The sequence below is a fragment of the Accipiter gentilis genome, chromosome 1 (assembly GCF_929443795.1).
Source record: "Accipiter gentilis chromosome 1, bAccGen1.1, whole genome shotgun sequence".
Taxonomy (NCBI): Eukaryota; Metazoa; Chordata; class Aves; order Accipitriformes; family Accipitridae; genus Astur; species Astur gentilis.
In genome coordinates, this window is record NC_064880.1 from 5,878,535 (window position 1) to 5,900,600 (window position 22,066).

The window sequence follows — 22,066 nt, forward strand, 5'->3', positions numbered from 1 at the left end:
ATGGGGGAAGCTTATGCTCCCTTCCACGCAGGAGTCTCTCATGCAGGGGCTAGTCTTCTCCATGGTGAAAAGCCGGACTCAAGTCCTTACATCCTTGTTTGGTTATTCAAAGGAGAGAAAGCCTGAGATCTGGCAGGCAACAGTAATTTATGTGTAACGGAGATCCTTCCAAAAGTATGAAAAGGAAGCATAGAAATAGAGAAGGACTAAGGGGGAAGGCCACTTTTATCACCTTCAGCCCTAAAAAGCCTTGGCACCATCCCTACATGGTACCAGATGTCAATGGCCAGGGGTGATCTTCTCAGTGGACACGAGTGTTTAACAAAGCTCCCTCAGGGGTATTTCCAAGAATGGCTTCAGGATGAAAAGCTCAAAGGCTTCTCCTCAGAAACCCTCCCCTCAGCAACTCATTATTACTAGTTGTACAGGGTGTTTCTGTCCGATCCATTCTCTCTTTCTGCTGGCTGTAGGAACCTCTATTGCCTACAATAAGGCAGCTCCCAGGCTGCTGGATCCCCTCTGCGTTCTCTGTCCATCTACGGACAAGATGTTCATCCAGTGCTACAGCCAACTCCCACCCTGCATCTCCCACTCTCTGAACCCTTCCAACCCCTAGAAGAAAGGGTGTGAGTGAGGGCTGGGGACCAGAGAAGGTAAGCAGCACCAAGGGTTTTTTGTTTATGCTTAATGCTGTGGCAAAAGCAAGATGCAAGAGATGCTGCTGGATATCAGCCTCTGAGTTCCCTACATAGCTCTGGGGAAATCATGATTATCTTGATGCCTGGTTTCTCTCCCTTCTCTCACCCTCCCCTCCCTGTTCTGAATATCTGAGCGTCCTAATGCTCATGTGAGTAAGGGACAGACCTTGCAACAATCATCTGGGCCTGGAACAGGCAGGTTCTGATGAGTTTCCTCTCTTATATGACTCTATCAGGACACACAGTTCACAGTTCAGCTAACCAGGAGACATGCGATCCATGATACTGCCCACAGTGGCATGCAAACAAATGATAAAACACTCTTTCTGATTAAGTTGCTCTCCATCACATGCAAGACACAGGTCATGGAGATGAGTCCAGCCGGCTCTTCAAGCTTCCTGTGCTCTATTCCCATCCAGCCTGTGCCCAGTATGTAACAGAAGAACCTAAGGACTAGGAGACGAAGAGGCAGAAAGATTCCAGCTGCACCTCAAACCCTAAATTCAGGACCACCACTGTGCTTAGGAACAGAAGTGCAAAAAATTATGCTTAATGCTGCACTGGTTAGAAGTGAGATCTGACAATGAGACACGGTCAGGCTAGGGAAGAGGTCTCATTCTTCATGTAAAGCCCTTGCATGACGCAAGCTGAAAGGTGAGCCAACGAATCCATAGCAGGGAGACCACAAAGTTACTGTCTTAAACCTGCAATTGCTGCAACCTAAGCCAGCAAGGTGCGTGCAGTCAGAGCAATACAGATGAGCATGACCAACTGGAGAGCTGCCCAGTTTTTGGGAGCTACATGCAAAGCATGCCTACGCAGGCAGCAGTGACCAGCAGCATGCCCACAACCTGCCGCTGCTGCCTCCGGAGATAACGCACAGGGGGTGTCGGGTGCAGGCTGCACACGCGGCTGACCATATACTGGATGTGGGAGAGCAGGGGGACCCACACGCCCTGGGAGCAGGCAAGTGTGTCTGGATGCAAAGGAGGGAGCAGCTTGTGCTGCATGGCAGGAGTGTGACCAAGCGAGGCAAAGCCCTGCACCATGACCTCCCCGCTGGGAAAGTGCATGAGCTGTGTTGGAGAGGGGAACCTCTCTAAGAAACTCAGAGGTGGTTTCAGGGGGGGCCTCCAACTCCAAAGTCATCCAAGTTTCTGAGGTAATTAATTTACTGCTGAAAGAAGGAGCAGAAAGAGCAATAAAAGAGCCTTTGTACTTAAGGGTGGGGTAGGAGCATGGGAAGTCATTTCAGAGAATAAGGAGTTGGGGGCAAACAAAAACAAAAAATAAAAATAATAAACTGATTGACAAGCTTACAAGAAAAGCCACATTTTTAACATTCTTAATCCCTAGAATAAACACACAGGGAGGAATGAGGATAGGGTTGGCTGTCCTCAGAGATCACAGGGAGAGACTGAGCTTCGTGCAGGCAAGAGATTTTGTGCTGGTGGCTGTTGTGGATAGTACTGCCCAAGCCAGAGAGAGGTGTGTGAAAGTGTGTACAGGAAACAGGGCAGAGGATGGTAAAATCAAAGGTAGACTCTCACTTGGATCTTAAATCTCTCTGCTTTTTTGTTTCATGCTCTCTCTGCTACTGCTGTTTTAACACAATCAAAATTACACTAGAAGCACAAAACCAAATGCGTCCCACCCATAGTGGAAATATAGTGGCACTTTGAGAGATCTACACCTTCTTAGCACCCCAGTCAGCTGCCTTAGTAAGAACCAAACTGCATGACACTGTGTCCTCCCACTCCCTGCTTTTATCTGATTCTCATCCTCCCCCAAAGCATCCTTCAAATTTCTCCAGGATAGCAGGAGTTAAATGGCTGGTTTTAGTGGCAGAGACACGTTTAGGAAGGGATTGAATTTGCGCGTGGTGCAGCCGGTTCCCTGTTTATTAATAAGCTATTTATCATTGGTGTTGCTTTTAATACCATTTTGGCTTAATGTTGTTAATGAAATATAAATACCCGCACTAATGATGTTGGTCAGGAGGCAGCGTGGGCCACTGGCGGCTTTGCAGGAGGGAGGCCAAACCACGGCTGTGTGTATGAGAGGCTGCGACGGCGCGACTGCCAGCCCAGCCTCCGGAAGAGCCTCCCCACACACTCCCACCACGAGACTGCGTAAGCACAGCAGGATGAGGAGGGGTGCCATGGGACGGGATGGGATGGGACGGGATGGGATGGGATGGGATGGTGCAGCACTGGCAGAAGGGCTTCAGCAGCTCTAGCTCGCTCTGGCAGCCCAGATCCAAGCAAGCGCCCACCAAAGCTGCCCAGAAAGGAAGGTGGCTCAGCACCACAGTTCAGCTCCAGCAAAGCTCCCTGCCTTTTGAGATCACAACAAGAAGCAGCCCTGGCCCAACATGTCTGTGTTGGGGACCCTGCAAGTTGCAAGGTAGCTCTCCAGATTGAAATATGTAGAAGTAGTAGTCAGATGAGCTTTGCTTGCTTAATGCAGTTGCCCCACTGGAAGAGCGATTTGCAGGCTCTGCACTAAGCTCCTCCAGGGCAGCTCCCACATGAGCCCAAGACCCCTTCAGCAAAGAGGCGTTCCTCAGTGACCACCTCAGGGCTGCTTGTGGCTCATGCCGGGCTGGCTGCGGGGGCTCGAGCTGGCTTCAGGCCATGGGGTGCTGTGGGGTGGGGTGGGGCAGGAGGAGCTCGCCCGGCTCCTGGGACCGCCTGCTGCTCCACAACCGCAGCCTCATTCCCTGGCCCCGGATAGGGAAGAGGCTATGCTGCCCTGGGTCTGCTGCAGGCTAGGTGGGGATGGAGTCTCCTGCCCTTGCGGAGAACAACGTCAAAAGCTTGGCCTTTGGAAAGGGTTCAGAGGCTTGCTCTGGGTCTGCACGGAGAGCTCGCACAGGTCCCTCTCCATTAGCTTGTGTCTAGCACCGTCACGGGGCAGGGATTACGAATCTCCCTAAGGCGGCTTTTGGAAATCCCATCTTGCATTACCATTTGCATTAGAGCAGCCCCAAGAGAAAGCTGAGGCCTGGGCATGCTCTCAGAAAGAACCTCGGGCCAGGAGAGGTTTCAAGGCACCAGAAGAGACGGGTATGGAAAAGCAACAGGCACAGCAGCTTTGGGACTGATCAGCGGAAGAGGAAGGGGAAAACCATGCCCAAGGCCACTACCCTACCCAGCAGGCACACAGCTCCCAACATCAGAAGAGAATCTGAAATGGACCTTCACCACCCGGAAGTTCCAGACCTCTGCAAGCCTCCAGAACAAAACCCAACACTTGCCTCAGGAGCATCCTCCAAACACCATCACTGCCTGAAGAGTCAAATTTGGAGAAGAAAATATATTGCACGCTGTCTTCAGACAGCTCTCCTAATAGTAACTCGTCTCGCTCCAAGTTGACCCACTCCACTAATCTCATTTAAGAAGTAGGGAACCAAAGAATTCCCTACAAGGCTGGAAGCATAATCAAATGGGAGGACTAAGTGCAGAGGATGACCATGAGGGTGGTCATCAAAGCGCAGAGGATGACCCCCTTACCCCTCCCAGGCCAGGGGCACTACAACCACCCAGAGCCCCTGTCTTCTGTGATCAAAAGAGGTGGCCTTGTGCCCTCCTTCACGTTGCTGCCCCTGCCACAAAAGCCAACCCATCGTTTGTTTGCATAAACTGCGCAAAGATGCGTCTCTTCCTCTCAGTCGCCATCAACACCCTTTTTTCTTTTGCTTTGCAGTCTCCCTCTTCCTCTCTCCCAGGCAGCCAGCGCAGAGGAAGCTACAACCGGTCTGCACTGGGAACTCTCCTGGTATCCCCTGCCACAAGGAGTGCCATCAATTTACACTGTTCCTTTAAGACGTTATCTTTTAATTTGGTGCTCCCCCTTTCCCCTCCTCAACTAACTGATTTATTAGTTTACATCTCATAAATTGTAACCCCTCGCCTCCCCCTTCACCCTCCCAGATGCCATAAATCCCCTTCAGAGCCTCGACACCCTTCTGCATGTGGTGCAGCCCCCTGCCCCCCAAAGTCACCTCCGAGTCCCCAGGGAGTGCGGGGCTCATTTGCTGGGGGTTTGGTCTAGCTCGTCTCAGCAGCTAATCCCTTGGGTGGCTCCTGTCAGATTATTAATTAGCTAAAGCGGATCGGCCCTGGAACAACATGCGGTTGGACTTCAGATAAAACAGGACGGCAGAGGCTTGGCATGTAGTTGTTTAAAGGGACATTGTCCCTTTTTTCTCCTGCCTTCTCCTGGGGTGGGAGGAAGGGGAGGAGGAGGAGATGGGCTACTTCCACAGCTGCTCGCAACCCCCAGCATTTTGCCACCCTGGTCACAGGGCTGCGCTGCTCAGAGGGAAATGAGCACAGGCCTGGAGGGGCAAAGGACAGGAGTGGCAGGCACCGTCGCCACCCTCGCCCTGTGGCAGCTAAAGCTTTTCCAGATGTTGGAAAAGCTTTAGGAACCTGTTCAGAGGGATGCAGCACTCGGCTAGAGGGTCTCACTGCTCCTCACTGCCACCTCCCCTCTGCCATCCCTTGTCCACTCATTGCTCCCTACGGAAAACTTGGTATTTGCAACGACCCCAAGAAACGATGCAAAGGCTGTTCCAAGGGGCCACTTTGAGAACAGGTATTTTAAACCAAAAGAAGCCATCCAGTTTGTGTGTGCAGGTTTTAAAGCCCCCTTTCTTATGCAGTGCAGCCTTCCTGGGCAGGATAAAGAGTGAGTGGTCTCATACACGTTATACTGGAAAGCCTGCAAGAGCGAGCTGGAACAAGAGGCAGCATGACCGATGCTGGGGAGCAGCTCACCTCCTCGCTCCCTTCCCACTTTGGATTGTTTTGACTCAAACCGATGAAGCTGAAATATCGAGTCACAACGGCACTAAACTTCATTACAAGCTCTTAACACAGATTACTTAATAAAAAACAGGCTGCTTTAATTGCTTTTCCTCCATTAGCATTTCTGGAGGAGAAAATTCTGATTAATTTGAAGAGGCACATTTCCCCCACCCCTTGTGCTGGCCTGTGAACCAGACCTCCTTCCCACACCAGCCTTGTCCAGAAGAGCATCCCAGAGAGCAAATAGAGAGCCCGAATCCACATGACTCTGAAAAACAAAGGGACTAAGGGCCTGGATGAACAGATGGGAGTAATGGAGTGAAGCAAACAAGGGAAAGAAAAATCTCCTCTCCTTTCTGGCGAACTCATAAAAAGTGGCACAGGGGAATGAGCAAGAAGTGGGTAGAAGAGAACAGGATAAAGGGAGGATAGGTAGCATGGCAGGCTTCAAAGAGCAAGCCCAGAAGTTGCCAGGTGACTAATTTGGTGGGGTCCTGGGAAGCACCTTCACCTCTCTCTGCAGCTGGGAAAGGGGTGAGAGGCAGCTCTCTGCCAGGGGAACACCGTGTGGATTTTCAAAGTTTGGGTCAAAAGCCTGGGACCTCAGTGCTCTCCGCCTGCACCTGGAATGGTCCCTTTTCCTTGTTCAGGCCCTGCTTGGATAGCTGGTGCCGGGGGAGGGTAACTGGACTTTTCCCTTGGCTGGTCACCCCCAAGTTAGGAGTGCTGGGAAGTCAGGGAGAGGCAGGGGAAGCACCCCTCATGGCCCAGCAGCTCCCTCTGGGCTGGGAAAGCCAGGGATACACTGGTGTCACATGCAAAGGAAGGAGCCTCATGCAGGGGAAAGCCAGAGCCCAGCTGCCTCGGGGAACAACAGGGCAGGCAGCAGCGCTGGGCTGTGCCGCTACAGTAGAAGGTGCCAAGAAGCCCTCCTCACTCCATTCCCAGGACAGCTCTCTACCTTTACCCCTCCCTGTTTCAGGGATCGAGGATGTCCAGCTATCAGCTCCTCAAAGATTGGATGTCAGAGGACAAAGCCCCTCTGCCCCACACCATATGCGACCAGATCAGGTAGGATCTGCACTGCTCCACTACCAAATGGCCCCAGGGAGAACAAGTCTACCAAAACATTCCTGGCCTTTTGGGGCAATTGACTTCAGCTCCTGGTGTAACTAGCCCTGGTGAGGGAGGATGGCAACCAGGTTCGTGAGTAGGCTGTTCTCTAGGTCAGCACACTTCAGGGACATGGTAATCAAGTAGGAATTGCTCCCATGTGCCAACTCTTGTCAACCTTGCAACGCTTCGTGTTTTTCTTAAAGCCTGAGACCTTGCAAGTTGCATAAGATTTTTGTTTTGTACAACAATGTATGTATAGTGCTATCCCTCCCTCTGCTCCCTCTGCTCTCCCACTAGCAGGGCACAGCAACCTGAAATGTGATCTGTGTGCATCCTAAACACATAGAAACCTTGGTATTATTAAGTCTTATAATTGGGGGGAGGAGAGGAGTAGCTTTTGACTTCTGAAAGGACAAGGCTAGCAATATTGTTTGCTCATTTTACTTTCAAACTCACCTTAGTTTGTCCTCTCCTCTTTCCTCTTGTATGTTCTATTAATGTACAGCTAAGACAAACTCAGCAAGAATCACAAGACACTGGGACAGATCGTAAACTGCCCTGGCAAAAATCAGGATAGTTCTGCTGGCTGAAAATGCAGCTCTGATGCTTTACATCAGCAGATGGCTTACCTGTGGCTCTTAATGGTTAATATATAACTGCAGTAATAACCAAAAAAAGCCCCAGCATTAACACATAATTTGTCAGAGGCAATATCCTAAAACAGTCTTTCCATATTCAGCTCAAGTAGTGAGATAAGCCTCACCTCCAGTACTGCCCTATGGGCTGAGCACCAGCTCTGGAATGAGCCCCCAGTAGAAGACATCAGAGAACAGATCACATTCACTTTACAGTATTTGTTCATTTCTCAAATTTTTTGTTTTTATCAACAGATTTCTAAGAACTACACTTTGAACATGCACCTCCCTCAACCACTTGTGCATACTTAGCACTGATTGCTCCAAGTGCTTTCCAAACGGTTTTCCCTGAGGAACTCCGGCAGGTCAGCATCCCTGTTGGCTCCCGCTGGACATCTGCCTGACGGACAGACAGATGGCCCCACATACAGTGCCTACCAGAGTTGAAAGTGTTCCTAAATGTTTAGTGGAAGCCTGCAAACTGGCAAAGCACTATGAACCTTTTTTTTTTAGCTAGCTGTTTCATCAGGGTGCCACAGAATTGCTGCCTGCATCCCAGCTGAGAGAACTGCTGCTGGATCTAGTAAGGACAGGAAGAAATACTGTCAGATGGTTGAAGGAATCAGGAGATCTGGCCTCTCCTCCCAACTCTACTTCTGAGTCATTATTAGCATAAAATCAGGTTTGTTACATCAGTGAAGCTTGAGTAAATAAACCACGACTCATCACCGTGTTTTATTTTGCAATACCTCAGTGGGCTCCTCTCTACAAATAAACACTATTAATGCTCATTGCAATTGCAGGTATATGGGGAAGGAGAGTGATAAAAGCACCTAAGCTGGTCTAAAACCTTTATGAAGAGCAGTAGGGCAAAATCACAGCTTTTTTGAGGATATTGATTTTCACAGGACAGGCATTTAAAAAGAAGGCAGCCCTTACTTGGGGACACTAAAAGACAAATAAGTCGTGCCCACAGGTCTGACAGAGCTGATGGATAAGAAAGATTGGGAAACATCCTGATCCTCTTCTGAGGAGCCAAGGATGAAATCCTGACTCCACTGAGGTTTATGGCAAAACTCGTGCTTGCTTTAATAGTGCCAGGATTTAACCTCCATAAAGTTCAAGCGTGAAGACAGAAGCCTTAGGAAAGAGATGGCCACCTTCCTCAGCAATGGCTCTCGGAGACTGAGAATACTATGAAGCCAGAAGAACAACTTAAGGTGGCAGGGAAAGCAAGGTCTGAACCCATGAAGGCCTTGCCCGGTCCTGTCTCCTCCACTACTGCACATCCTTTCTCCACTTGAGTTTTTGGGGCAGGCTGGTCTCCTGCATGACAGTCACCCAGGCAACTGTTGGCCCTCACTTAAGCACCAGGCCTCTTCAGGGCTAAGCTGCTCCGCATATCCATACACGTGAGCTCTGTACTCAGAGCTCCTTCAATACCTGGGAGGGATCCTGCTCATCTGATTTCCTCATTGCCAGAAAACCTCTTCAGCTTTTGCACCTCAGACAACTATTCTCTCTCATGTGGATGGTTGGAGGTGCCAAATTACTAGCTGCTGGGCATAGCAGGGCTTCTGAAAGGGCTTTGGGCTGAGCCTACCTTTCATTTGAAACTAAATCATTCTGCGTCTCTCAAAAGCCTTGTAAGTGTTCCCTCCTGAAACCCCTGGCATCAGGACCCTTCCCTGAACCTCTGAGCTTTTTCAACCTTACATCCCATTGCTGGACTTGGCCCTCCATTAGGAGACTATATCGGCATCTGCTGTTATCCAAGCGAGCAGGAGGTGCTAAGGACCTTAGTGGATCAGGCTTCAGTCCCACTCCCAGACCAGATATGGTAAGGGCAGCTATAAGGCCTGCCGAGCACATGATCCTCTTTCCCCTCCTTTGACTTCCCCCCATTCAGCTTTCCACAGCCGCCAACCAAACATCTGATCGAAGGCCCGGGGGAGGGAGTCAGAACTGTCCAGTCTGGTTATGAGTGAAGGTCATTGATCTAGCGCAGACCAGGGATGCGGAAAACAGGGGAGGGAGGAAAAAACCCTCAGAGAGAGAAAAGAGAGGGAGAGAAGCAGGCAGAGACAGCGCGCGAGTGAGCGCAGGGGAAGGCAGCGGAAGTGGCTGAAACACGGTTTCACACTCCGAGACCCAAGGGCTGTTGTCAACCCGTCCTTCATGCTCACATCTTGTCACACTAGAGGTCAGGTCTCCCAAGCGTTCCTGGAGAGCTGAGCTAGCCCATATGGCAGGCAATATGTTAACAATATGGATCAGCTGCTCGTCAGGGCCTGAGCAGATGGATGTGACAACCCTGCTCTTATCCCAGACAGGCTTTTAACATCTTCCCTCTCCTCAACTCAGCCATACCGGAAGAGCTCTGCCCAAGAACTGTTGCCTCCAGCCTAGGTGGACCATGGGGCCACAGGTCAGAACAGGCAGCATGGAAATGCCTGCCTTGCTTTATCTGGATGGAAGCAGGCAGCGTAGAGCTCCATTCAGACCAGTGCCGGCAGGAACCGGGCCAAACTTTTATCCAGTGAGAGCGTACTGTAAACGGAAAGACCTCGCTATAATCCAGATATACGTGCTATTAACTCCCAGCCAGGGTGATACAGTAGATACTGTATTCAGATATATGTATATGGCATGTTACCACCAGATGCCACACGTTACAGTCTAGACTGAGTTTTGTAACTGCCTGGGAAAATTTTCTCTCACAGAACAAGTAATACATAAATAGATGTATATTTTAATGGGCAAGTTAAACTCCTCCTGGCAAAGGCAGGCAAGTTGATTTCATACACAGGCGGGTAAATTTCCACAATGATTTTGCAAGGCTGTTTCATATTCGCCAGCCCAGCTCAGGATCTGAGCCATCAGGGCTGGCTGGGCTGGGCCAGCTGCAGTTCTGCAGAAGGCAGAGTTCCCACCTCGCTCCCTCAGCAATTGTGCCTATGCAGTGATCCCAAGGATACTTGGAAAAAAAAAAAAAAAAAAATGCAGTCAGCCCAATTTAACCCCCAAATTTAGCTTTACTTTAGGATTGAAGCAAGGGGAAATATTTTGCAAATTCAAACACAGACAGAGCAGGTATTTCTAATCCTTTTCCCACATCTTTTTTAGCTTTTTGCTCTGCATAAAAGGCTACCCTTCATCAACTGAACAAGAAAACTCCCTCCAACCCTTATAGCTCTAGGACTAAACAACCAGCTTGTGCTTATAAACAGAGAGTGAAAAAGCAATCACAGCCTAGGGACGGGCTCTGGAGAACGTGCAAACAGCCTCTGTAGCCCAAAGTAAATTGAGCTTGTTTTGAAAGTAGAAGCCATACAACTTGCTCCAGGGCTGAAGACTGGAACATGGGGATTTCTAGTCCAGAGCATGAGTGATCACAAAGCCACATGCCTGAAAGGCTAAATGCATCTCCTTCACTGAAGTGATGCTTGTAGAACTAAAGGGACCTCAGAAAACAGCTGGAGTCAAGGGAAACATTTCTATTGTCTCTCATGAGCGTCTGTCCCTCAGAAAACAGACCCAGAAGGACACTCAAGCTTTGTACAGGCAATGCACCCAGTAGGTACTAGAAGGAGAAGGCAAACATCAAAAAGGATTACTGATCTGCAAGAACCTGAACCTTAAGGTTCACTTCAGCACTTAAGGAATTCCTGATCTATCAGTCTCCTCCTCTTGCCTTCTTGTCTCAGAGGTCCTGTCCTGCTCATCCGAGGTCCATGTCAGATGGACATGCAAGGCTTTCAATACCAGGAGCTACACTGGCAGAAACCTGTGAGAGGTGCCACAGGAAAAGCCCGCTGATGGAAAAATGGACCCAGAACCTATGAAGCAGCTCCCTCAGCAGAGTTTTCTCCCCCTGGATGATAGGCTTCTCTGGAGAGGCACATAAGGATGTTTGGCGGAAAATTCACCTGCTGCATTCAAACCTGAGAATTTGTATCTTATTTGGTAAAACCTCAAGGCTCTTCATGTTCCACTACCATATTCCCTCGGGCAGGGCTCCAATTTGGGAAGCTCTCTCGCCTCTGGAGGCTTGGCAAGGCGTGTGCCACTGCTCTAAAAGGGGACACAGGCACCAGAGCAGCCCACGCAGGGATAAAGGCCAGAGTTCCCTACATTAATAGTTCAAAACCAAGCTTTCCAAATAAAGCATGCCAGACCCTGGAGGAGTTTTAGCACTAGGAAGGTGTGGGAAGGCACAGTTCATCCATATCCCATCCTGAAGCATACTGTATTTACTGGCAGGTTTACTGAAAGCACTCAGATCTGTAGGCTCTGAACACGTGGCAAACACTAAGCCTTGCTGAGCCTTAGAGGATCACAGCTGTTGCTCTTTAAGGTAGGACACTCAGAACATGAGTAAATTCCCCCATGCCACACACAGAGCCAGACACGGACAGCGATAGCTGAAGCCCCAGACCAACATCTTACCCCTGTGACTTTTCTCGTCTTCCCTCTTGCTAAGCCAATACAGTCCGTCCAACCTGATACTTCTAGTTCAGGTCTCAGCTGTACCTGTAACTCACAACAGCTTTGGATACACTGCTTTGCCCAAGTGTCATTTATGGCACAGCAGCAAAAGACAGAGAACATGGTGACACACAACCCCCACAGGGACTTCAGGTTGTTGATCTTCATTCAGGCATCATCACCATTTAATAGTGCCAACACAGTATGGAGATACGCCCCGACAAAACCTCTACCCGCTACAGAGCAGACATAACATTATACAAAGCCCAGACACAGTGAGGATCCTCAGCCCCTTCTATATGCAGCAGTACGGCAGTGCCACCAGGTACCTCCCAATTTCCCAGACCACTGAGAAGGAATACATTATCCCACTGTTGGTATCCTACAGCTGCGTTCTTCTAGGCCATGTTGTGCCATACCTTTTTTTTTGTTGAGTGGCTGTGACGGGAGCCAAGCAGTGAAGAGAGTAAAATGGCTTTTAGAAACACAGAGTCCCACCCCCTCACAACCTTTCTGAGTTTCCCACCATGACCACAGACATCCTCAAACTCCTCTTCTTTTGTGAAACAAGTCAATCAGAAACTGTCCCACACAATACTTACCCAGGGGACTCCCATGCTAGCTTGTTCCGGCATACTACTTAGCTAATTGTTAATACTGCACACCACCTCATTAGGAAGGAGGCTAAGAGAGGGAGCTGTTCAAACCAGCGCTTTGCTGTGTCAGCTGGGTGCCTATGTCTGTGCAAAAATGGGCAGCGATGTCAGGGGTAAACCCAGTCCTACTTGTAAGCCAGCTCAAGACAAACCAACACCCCACCATGCATTTACCACCCAAACCAATGACTTTCAGCAGCTCTTCCAAACTTCATAGGCTAGAGATTTCCCAGGAACTGGAATGGAGCCTCTGGAGAGTCAAAATCACTCACTCCAGTCCTACTTCAGAGCAGACCATTTGATCACAGAACAAAAGCCAGTACCTTGCACTGAGAATTCACAGGCTTCAAGGTTCACTCCAGTGTACAAAGCCAGGAGAGAAGTCAGGTTCTTTGTTTTGGAGGTGGTCTCAGGTGAAGACAGTGTGAATTTGATGGCCTCCCTTCACTTGGTGAAGTCTCTTTGCCCTGAGGAGAGTTTCAAAAGGAAATGAATATTCCCTACTGAGCAGTACAAGAGCTCAGGTGAATCACGAGCATAAGCGATGACGCCGGCCTCAAATGCCACAGCCACCCACAGACCTCAGCCCTTGGTCACACTCAACAGTCCAGCAAGGCAAGGCATTTCACGCACTGCCAAACACATTGCATCCCAGTCGTCTTCTCTGCCACATGTGGTGCTAGCAACTCAAAAGTCAAGGTAGGTAGAAACCACCTAGGTGACCATTCGGTGGGCCATACACTCCAACTTTCCCCAGAAAAAAATCCAGGTCAATCAGTTGCAGAAGCAGCCTACGCTACTAAGCCACTTATTGCAAAGAGCTTCCCCCCAAAGCCAGCTGAGCATTTCGGCACACGTGAGATATCATGATGTCACCCCTCCTTTGTGGGGGAATCGCTCACTTGTGTTTATCTTACAACTACCAGAGAGCTCTATCGTCAGTCTTGTACACCCCCACATCAAATGTAATTCTTCAGCCCCAAAGACGTTACAAATATAACCAGACGAGACAAAGGAAGAATTATTATTTCCAGTGTAGTGAGGCACACAGTAATTAAGTGACTTGTCAAAGGTCACTTGGCAAATCCGAGGCAGAATTGGGTACCGAAACTAAATCTCTCAAATTTTGGTCCGAGAGCTGGACAACAAAAGTCCCACTTCCCTTCCTGTGCTCCTTGGATGCACACTGCTACCTTTGCAACACGTTTTACCCTTCTCCACGCTCTCCCTAGACAGTTACAGACAATTCCCTTCCATTTCCTGCATTGGAGGAAATTAATAAATACACAAATTAAAAAGAACAAGAACTTTTACTTTACTTACAAAATTAAAAAATGTCCTAGGCTCCAACATTTGACAGAAGCTCAGAAGCTTCAGACTCTTCTGTGAGGTGGGATTTGTAGACTGGAGGGTTTTGTTGGTGGTGTTTTTTTTAATTTCCATCAGACAAAAATAAAAGAAGCAAAACAAAAGAGGGTTGTTGAGATCAATTTGTGATAGGTGCCGGGCCAAAGAAAATGGAGCCAAAGAAGTCAGAACCCTGCAACCAGCAACCTTTGTGTCAATTTAAGCAAATATTGTGGCGTTTCCATGGCAATCCCTGTTTTGAATATCCACTACACTCACTTTTTAAAGGGCTTTTCCTGTTTGCGTTTCAACTTCAAAACCTGTAAATATTTTCAGCCTTAACACATCCCAACCTCCCCCAGCCTCTGAAATGAGATACTATCAAAGCTTTGACATGAAGTCTTCTGTTTGCAGTATCCCAAAGCTGTGAAAATTCACAGCAAAAGCAGGTTGGCAACCCACCACAGCTGGGGATAGCAGAAGCACGGCTGGACCTTTGTCCTGCTCTCAGCACAGCGCCAGCCTCTTTGCAGCAGTAGGTACGGCAGCCCGTTCTTTTTCAAAACTGATGAGCGTAACGAGTCCTCGCAAACGCACAGCACCGATAGCATCAGCCCAAGGCAAGGAGCACGCAGCAGGTGTTTTGCAAGCCTCCCTTCATCCCGCTTTGCCAGCTCGGGCCACCTCTGACCTGCTGCACCAGCCACGATTTCTGCTCGGAGCCTCTTCCTGTGACCTGCTCGGGGCCAGCTGCTCGCACAGCCCCAGCACTGCCCCCCGGCCTGACCTGCGCTTCCCTCCCTTCCCTCTAACCTGAACTGAACTGAAGCTGTCAATCACAATGATTTATGCTATGCCGCGTCATGTGCAAGTGGGAACGAAGAAGAGTCGACTTTGTCCTCGCTTGCAACCTGGGCTAGGGTGTAAATTCCCGAGCTTCCTCAGCGGCAGCTTGCAGGTACCTGCTGTATCGCTCTGTCCTGCTCCACCAAAAAAGAGCCCACTGGGAGAAGTCCTGGTGCGAGAAGCCCTGGTCGGGTGCTGGTATCAGCTGTCAGATCCCAGCACCTGAAGCCTGGTGTTAACCCTCTCCCCGAAGCATAAAGCTGACCCTGCATCTAATGCTGCTTTTTCGCATGCATGGAGGTGCACAAAACCACCTTCTGCTGCGCTTCAGAGACACGCTGAGGACTTTCATCCCCAAGCCCCCAACTTCTAAAGCTTCAGCCTGTGCTGCCGGAGCGCCGCCCCTCCCGGCAGCCATGGGAGCGCACTGGTTAATTCTGAGTTTCCTGGCTGTGATGGATTTGTGCCAGGCCTCAAATGTTAGCTTAGTGTAATTTTTGGGAAGTCAATTTCCTTTGGTGTGTTTTTTTTTTCCTTGGTTTTTTTTTGTTTTAGCTTTTTTCCTCTTTTCTTCTAAATTGAAAAGTAGGAGCATTTGAATGAGCATCAGGACAGGGCCATCCATCTATCGGCTGTAGTTTCCCAAGGGCATTTTATAGGCACCATGGTACGTGCACAGAACAACCATGGAAACAAACACCAAGTGACTTCAAAAGCCGTTATGCTGAATGCCCACAGAGGCACCCTTGAGGAAGCGGTCCAGTCTCTCGCACAAACAACGTCACTCCTCAGTCCTGACCACCTCTGCCACAAGGCCGGGTGCTTCCGATACCACCAGCAGATGATGCACGATACCTGCTGTCCTGGCCAGCTTCCAGCTCAGGTAATTACATCCTACAGGAGTTTCAGCTGGATATTTTATCCCTTCTTCACTTCCGGCCCTCAGCTGCTGCACCAGGAGTTGCTAAAACCCTGTCCAGATCCACCCCGGACGTGAGTGCGTGCCAGGGGCTGGAGGAAATTCTGGGCATCCCTGCAGGTCTCAAGAGCCTGGTGCTACAGCAAACAACCTCCTCTAGAAACACACGACAACGTACCTTCTTGCATACATCTCATAATAACCCCACCTAAGAATGAGGTGCAGAGCTGGGAAAACAAAATGGGCCTGCCACACTGGGAACCGAGAATTTCTGGAGGCATGCGCTTAATGCTGTCCAACGGAGCAGTCATTTGGGACACGGACACCAGTTACTCTCCTTCCTAAAAGTGGAAACTCTCCTCCCATCATCTCACAGGCTCGGAGAAATTAAAACTTGCGGTGGCAGTGATGTAAGGCTAAAGCCACAGCCGCCAGTCTGCCTCAGCCAACGGCATCACATGTGGTATTGAACGTACAGGAAAAGATGGGCCAGGCTTAGAGGACTCATGAGAACAATCCTAGCAGGGTTCACGACAGGCCAAAACAAAAGGTGAGGGTCTTCACTGTGTCTTTGAGCCCTCTCACCACGCTGCCACTACAAAGCCACGAGCAGGAAACACTGGCAGGACAACACTGGATGCTCCCGCCAAAGCCTGCCAACACGCATTTCAAAGTGCAGGCAAAGATGCGGGTCCCCCATCCTCCCAAGGGAGCTGTGCTTTGGCATTTGCCAGAGCCACAAGAATTCAGAGCCCTTCGAAGCTGTCCAAGACATAAGAAGATGACCTGCTGACCCACTGTCCACTCAGGACAGCTCGGGAGTCCCCATGCTTGTAAGCAGGCTCTATCAAATCTCTGTTTTGTGCCCTCTTTGTCTTCTTCTTTCAGAAGATTCTGGACCAGATCCTCACCTGGTGTAAAATCAGTGCAGTTTCGGTGGCTTCAGTGAAGTCATGCCAATTTAAACGAGTTGAGGATCCGGCCCTCCAAGTTACTGGAGTTGCCAGTTCTTCCTTTGGATAATCCTGAGGGTGATTTCACAGCAAGCAGCAGCACAGGCCCAGCCAGACTGGCAGGATCAGCTGCACTTTTCTACCCCCCACGAGTAGGGCGGTCTGTGGCAGAGTCCCTACTGTGAGACCCTGCTGGAGCAACACTGGGTGTATCATCATCTGCTTCTTTTACTGTGTTTCCTTCTCTCTGTTGTTTAATGAGAGATAGGTACAGCACAGAGTAAATTACTCTAGGGTTTGGATCCAGGTTTTCTAATTGATCTTACCAGGGGAGCTCTTGCCTTTCAGGGCACAGTGTCACACAGCACGCCGAGTACCCGTACTTGCCATGCATTCGGAGGGGGTGCAGGAGCAGAGTTGGTCATGCGTCCAGCAGCAAAATCCAACCAGGTTGGGTCTTTGCTTGCTACTGCGAAAACAGCACGACGTTATGAACAACCCAGATCTGGTCTCCCCCTCCCTCCACTCCCACCAGCCTCTACTCCAAGGAAGGTAAAGAGCCCGTCACTCGCTGGCAGCTGCTGAGTGAGCAGCTACAAATCCCTCCCTTGTCCCCAGTTCCACTATCGTCCTGCCATCCATCTGCACCACACCTCGCTGTTAGAGAAGCAGGCAACACAGGCGCAGGGAACGTGGCACAGCTTCAGCAGGCACTGGGTGCGCAAGAACTTTCTGTGCTCTGCCCTCACAAGTCCTTCGCTATCCCCCCCAGAGCAATTTTCTAGGCAACAGCGTGGTTGCATTCCCTTCCCTATCTCCTAATAAATATCATGCTAAGCAAGATGAGTATCTTCTTCCCAGACCAAGCAGCGTGACCCACTTTCTGAATCAGGGCAGATGCAATTGGGCCCTGGAGTGCTGGACCCCTCCCAAAGCAGGGAGATTTTGTAACAATTACAGCAAGAAGCAGAAGGAATAGAAAAGTAATAAGTGATCAAAGAGTGCAGTGGTGGAGCTGAAGCTGTGGGGTAATTACTACTCCTTGCCATCCTACGCTCTGGCATTTTCCTAGGACACCAAAGCAAGAGCCACGTGCACATTCACACAACATCTCTCCTCCACTGCCCTACATTCCTCAAAAGTAACAGGTCCAATTTCAAATTCTGGCTAATGGCTCAGATGAGACAACTGCTGCCCTCCCTGCACACCCACCCTGATTTCTCCCCTTCTCTTTCCCTTTCCCCACAGCAGAGCAGGAACAAAGCATTCAAATTCTAGCAGTGCATATCCCCCCCTCCAGCACACATACACATATGTACATCCTACCCTGGCCCCAGTGACAGCCTTAAGGCTTTCAAAAAGGCAGCTGTGCCGATGGCATCCCAGCACTGACATCTGGCTCGTGTGCCAACTTCCAGCTGTCCGTGAGCCCCACTTCCAGAAGTGTTACCGGCTCTGCCTCCTTGTCCCCCTAAACCTCTCCCGACACAGAGCTTAAAGACCTGCTGTTCATAGTGGGGAGGTCCGAGCTGTGGTCCTTTATAGGCGTGGTAAAACAAAAAGCCCCTGCAAAAGACTTGTGCTTTGGGCCAAACTCTGCCTCGCTTGCTAGCCACACAGCAGAGAGAGGAGGTGGCTGGATACTGATCCCAGCAGTGCTACTCTCAGTTTAGAGATGCTCCATTTTTCCAAGGAACAGTTCTGCACTTTCCCAGATGTAGCTGGGATCAGACTATGACCCAATGGGCACGGAAAACAATTAAAAGGAGGTGGGGTGAATGTCAGTAATGCTCTCATTGCTTGAACCCGCAAATAAAACTTCCCTCCCAGAAGACTGCAAGCCTCTATGGCCAACAGCATATAGAAAATCCCATACGAAAGAGTACAATGTGCCATGATGTGTCTGTGTCCAAACTGGCTCCTGTACCATGCTCAGCTCTGGGGCACCCAAACCCACGAGTCTCTGTGCCCAACGGGTACCGGGGGGCCCACCAAAGTCAGTCACTCATTCATCTCAGTCGCCTCCCCTGAAAAGCACAACGGGCAAACTGCCTGTAAGTCTTACAGCAGCACCCCAGCAGCTCCAAATTAGACAAGACCCCCATGCCAGGGATACACAGACAGCAAAAGACAGCACTTGCCTCAGAGCAAGTCTGACAGACAGACAAGCGACGGGCAGGGAAAGGAGCGGAGCTGCCATCGCTCACCCAGGAGCTCAGAGCTGGCACTGGCTTTCAAACCCAAGACTTCTCCCCTGCTCACTGCCTGCCCACTGGAACAAACCACCATCAAGACAACAGCACAGAAACACACGCTAATGGGTGCTTTGACCAGCACAAACAGTTGCCTTCATTGTCTGACATGGTGAGACGAGGCAAAAGTAACTTTTAAAGCATTTCCGTGGTGATTTTTCTTCCTAGTTAAATAAAAGAATTTAAAAAAGAAACAGAAAAAGAAAACCCTTTCACCCAAACTTCAGAGATAAAAAAGGGGGAAAAAATCTTCATCTTAATTCAAAATCCTATTTGATGTGTCGTGGCATGAAAATGTTTTTCACTGCATTTTTTCAGTGTGATCTCATGCACCCTGCAAACGGGGTACGCCCAAAACACCAGGTATTTTATGGGACACAAACAGAGCGCAAACATACACAATTAAAAAAAAATGGGATTGGTAAATATTTAAATTAATCAGAGCTGGCATCTGTGCAGCCTCCCCTCCCAGAGAGGGGGATGTTTGCAGCTTTGAAAAAATAAAAGCGAATAACATGACCTTTTCCTTCATGTTTGTTAGCTCGCTGCAGTTTGGTGGGTTGGAGCAGCCGAGGCACCTCCCAAAACGAAGTCCAGCAAGTGCAGCCGGGGCTCCTCTCCTCCCAACCTGGCACTGGGGGCTTGGGGCTAGCTCCAGCGCTGGTGGGGACAGAGCTGGCTGGGGGAGTTGCTCCAACCTGTTTGCTGTCTCACTCCATAATGCATGGGTTTTGTTGTGTTTTTTTTTTTTCTTTTCAGTTTAATTGTTGGAGGAGTTTATGAAGCTGTTTGCCAAAAAACAATCGACTCCAGGGAGCCAGCTTACACAAAAAGGGTGTGTCGCTCGAGCGAGGCCATGAAGCCATGGAAACCACCACCTTTTGCATTTGCCCAGGTGAAGCCAAAGCTTTGTGGATGGCTTGTGAAATCAGCAGAGATCTGCAAGGAAGTGAAACACGTACATGCAAGTGTGCATTAAGCAGTCACAAAGGTGGCCCCGTCCACCGGCACCTAAATCTCCCATAAGCAAGGTGAATGCTCGCACTTCAGTAATGCTGATTTTGCTTGAAAGGTCACAGAAACACACCAGAGAATGCACGAGGCGTTCTGCACGCAGCCGAACAGTGCGCACACCCGGAGTGCTTGTGCTCCTCCAGATCGGCAGTGCGGGCAATGGCACAAGCAGAGACGGTTCTGCCCCTGCAGCACACGCACACGCAGACGGGCAAGCTGGCTAAACTCCCTGCCAAATGGCCACATGACCAGACAAATGGGAATCTGCGCACATGTGTGAATAAAAGGCACCACCACAACACATGCAAATGTCTTAAAAGCAGAGATCACGCCTTGGGTGTTTGTTCTGGCCCACAGGAGGAAAACTGGCAGCGGTGGCAGGCAGGGGGATTGGTGAGGGTAGAAGAGGTGTCTCCCCGGGTCAGTCTGCAGCAGCGCGGCGCGAGGACCGTGCCATGCAGGACCCCATGTCCAGATGCAGGAGAGTATCTGGGGGGGGATGTTTGTCTTGCAAGCTGGCGTGTGAAGGCGGGTGGCTGGAGAGGGACCCTGGCTGCATTCTTCTCAATCTTAGAAAAGAAAACAGAGAATTCCTCAGAAGCACTGGCTGCCAGCCTGACTGACAGAAAAAAAACCCAGGAACAAAGTGCAGAGAGGGATTTTAAAGCCACCCAGCTCCTGTGAACGTCTGCTCCAGGACTCTCCTGCTACCACCGGGAATGGGAAGAGTGCTCTGAACTGCAGCTCTTTTGAAAGAGGTAACATCCATTATTCCCCACTTTCAGCTGCTGAAAGTGTGCTGATGACATTTCAGGTTACAGGATTTCACCCACTCTGGTGGAATACAGTCAGAGAAGTGAGCACAGGATAAAGCCTTACCAGGCCATCTCTTGCAGATGAGCACAGAGCATTGTGTGGCATACAGTACAACCTCGAAAAGCTGAACAGGCACAGAAACTCCACAAGAACAAAGTTCCACAATCATCCTCAAAATCAGAGCTGGCCAGAGCCAGCAAGGAGCCAGATCTCTCTTCCTCTGGTTTGACTTCAGTCTGCCACATTAGCAGTTGGATGACTCAATCCTGGCGCTTCTCTTACCTGGAGTCAAAGGTCCCTGACCACAAACCACATCAAGAATCAGCTCCTGCACTCGATGAAGCCTGGAGAGAAGACAACAGACCCCTCAATGTAGAAGAGATGAGGGCAGCGATGTTTCTCTTGGTGCAGGGAAGCAGGGAAACCTTTGAAAGCCCATCACTACTTTTATGATTCACTGTTCACTCCCACGCATATGTTTACACCAGATCCACATTTGTCTCCAAACGCAATGACCTGGCCTTTTCCCGTTCACAGCCCCTTGTTTTTCCCTTTTGTTAGAGAATCCCAAGGTAGGTGCCAGCCAGACACCTGACAAGTACTGTTTAACTGGAAGGTCCCCAGGGCCACCTCCCAGCAAAGGCAGAGCATGTGGCACCAGCCAGGACTTGGGAACAGCACCCAGTTGCTCCAGCCACCACCGCCTCCACATCTGGGCTGTCCCTAGGCATAGCCCATGGCCACTGCAGAGATTGCTGCTCCCCAAGGGCAGCTTCCAGAGCCAAGGGGAGCTCCCTGGACAGGCGCTCCCCCAAGGAGGACCACAGGAAGGGCCCAGCAACCCCACGAAGCAGGCAAGTGCCGGTAAGGCTTGGTGCGTCAGCCTTTCTGGCATCGACCTCCCAAACTCATTCAAATATTTCCCTTTTTTTTTAATTTAATGTTCCCTATAATTCATCTGTCCCAAAAGATAATCAATAGAGGCCGTAATGAAAATTTGAGCCATATTTTATGATCCGCTGCAGGAGAAAGGGCCACATCAGCAGGACTAGCCTTGGCTTCCAGCATCATTTCTATGTGCGTTCGCCTGCTCGCTGGCCAGATTCCCCCCTCCACCCATCTGAGGCTGCTGACAGGGGCAGCCCCTCCAAGAGAAACTCCCACTCTTCCCTCCTACTTCAAACAGCAGCTGCTCAAGCCGCAGTTGAAGACGTACATGTGGGGAAAAGGGAAGCTCCTACAGAGTGCGAAGGGCCCTGACCCAGCAGCCTTGGGGAACCTCCCAAACATCCCTCAACTTCTAAGCTCCGAAACAAATCCTATGGCCCTCAACCAGACCCTGGGGGGAATACAATGATCATGTTGCAGGATCTGAAGAGTTATTTCTACCCTTCACAGTAATTCCCTAATCCTTGGCACTGCCTCTCAGACAAGCTGAGCTTCACACTCCTCCCAAACATCACCCAAGAGTGAGGGCAGTCATTCATGGGGGCAGAAGAGGGCCTCACCCAG

General features: G+C 50.0%; 1 protein-coding gene across 2 annotated transcripts in view; it reads right to left on the reverse strand.

Annotated features, from left to right (window-relative positions):
* The window catches only part of CASZ1 (castor zinc finger 1), a 208,432-nt gene that overhangs the window by 159,134 nt on the left and 27,232 nt on the right, over positions 1 to 22,066 (reverse strand). Inside the window, exon 2 of one of the 2 annotated variants that reach the window (XM_049804952.1) lies at positions 12,731 to 12,874. The exons of the other annotated variant lie outside the window; for it this stretch is intronic. The gene's annotated coding sequence lies outside the window, so the exon portion shown is untranslated. The remainder of the gene's footprint in view (positions 1 to 12,730; positions 12,875 to 22,066) is intronic. 2 annotated transcript variants of the gene reach the window in all.